We start from the raw sequence: 1,439 nt of genomic DNA, 5'->3' as shown, positions 1-1,439 counted from the left end.
TCGGTGCCCAGCTGCCGGGACGCGGCCAGGCCCTCGGGGCCAGGAGGCACCCCTCCAGTGCCGCTCCCTCCAGCTGGTAGGCGGGCTCTGTCTTGAGGGGCCCTTTGCTGGGCCGACTCGGTGTCTCCATTTGGTCAGGTTCTGCTGTATGTGCCAGTGGCTGATGTGGTGGTCTCTCGTGTTTGTCTTCACTCCAGTTTCTCCCTTTTAATCTTCCTTCCTCACCGGCAGTGTTCAGGAATCGTGCTTGGCAGGGCTCAGGATTCTAGGGGGTGTCCAGGATCAAACGACTCTGTGCGCGTACCTTACTCAATGTACCATCTCTCCGGCTCTTTAAATTTTCTTCAAATTTGAACACCTTTGGTGTTTTACACACACGGTAAAACTGCAGAAATTTTAGTGAAACTGTCCCAAACGATTATTTGCTTTACCCAGAATGCTGACCTCTTCTCTGAGACCCCCATTCAGATCCTGTGACGTTACCCCTTGTTGAAGGCCTGGCTGCATTTCCTGGATCGGGCCATGTACTTTATTTCTTTTTTGGGATGGACTCATGTGGAGATCCTCAGGGCTTACTCCTGGCTCTGCACTTAAGGGTCACTTCTGGCAGGTTGGGGGACCTTATGGGATGCCAGGAATCAAACCCGGGTTGGCCACGTGCAAGGCCTGCCCACCTTGCCCGCTGCGTACTATTTCTTCATCCCCTGATGTGCCTTACTTCTGAGTGGACGTGACGCATAGTGTCTGGACCGGGTTCTTTTCAGTGTCTCCTATGCATGTTTCACTTACAACTACCTACCCTTCCCTTCTGGGAATTAAAACTCTGAGATGACTCTTTTCAACTTAGCCTTCCTGCTAAATTAAATGTGCTGCTGCTTTGTTTTTAGACCACACTTGGGGGGTACTCCAAACTCAGTGCTCAGGAGATCATGAGGTGCCAGGCCTTCGTTCTGCAAAGCACATGTTCCAGCTGCTAAAGCCATCTCCGAGTCCTGTTTTTTCAATTTTAATTAAAAGTTTTTTCGGGGGCCACACCCAGCAGTGCTCAGGGTTGAGTCCTGAGTCTGCACTCAGTGATCACATCACTCCTGGCAGGCCTTGGGGGACCATTTGGGGTGCTAGGGATTGAACCTGGCGAGCCACATGCAAAGCAAACACTCTACCTGCTGTGCTATCGCTCTGGTCCCCGGTTTTAATTTTTTCGGTTCTTACAAGCAGTAGCCACTCCCATTGATATTGGCCTGTTGTTGCTTGGAACCCCAGTGCTGGAGGTTGGACTGGGGAGGTACTGTGTGATGCTGGAAATTGAGCTCAGGATCTCCACAGGCCATGCATGCCCCCCAGTTCTATCTTCCCAACCCTAATATTGCTTAGTCTTAGGAGAATCTTAAGTCATCACTCCTGGGTACTGTCACAGAGAACTCAGTTGACAAACATGT

The sequence above is a fragment of the Sorex fumeus genome, unplaced genomic scaffold, assembly GCF_029834395.1.
Source record: "Sorex fumeus unplaced genomic scaffold, SorFum_2.1 ptg000122l, whole genome shotgun sequence".
Classification (NCBI taxonomy): Eukaryota; Metazoa; Chordata; class Mammalia; order Eulipotyphla; family Soricidae; genus Sorex; species Sorex fumeus.
The sequence above is the reverse complement of the archived record's forward strand: the minus strand, read 5'-3'. Positions refer to the sequence as shown.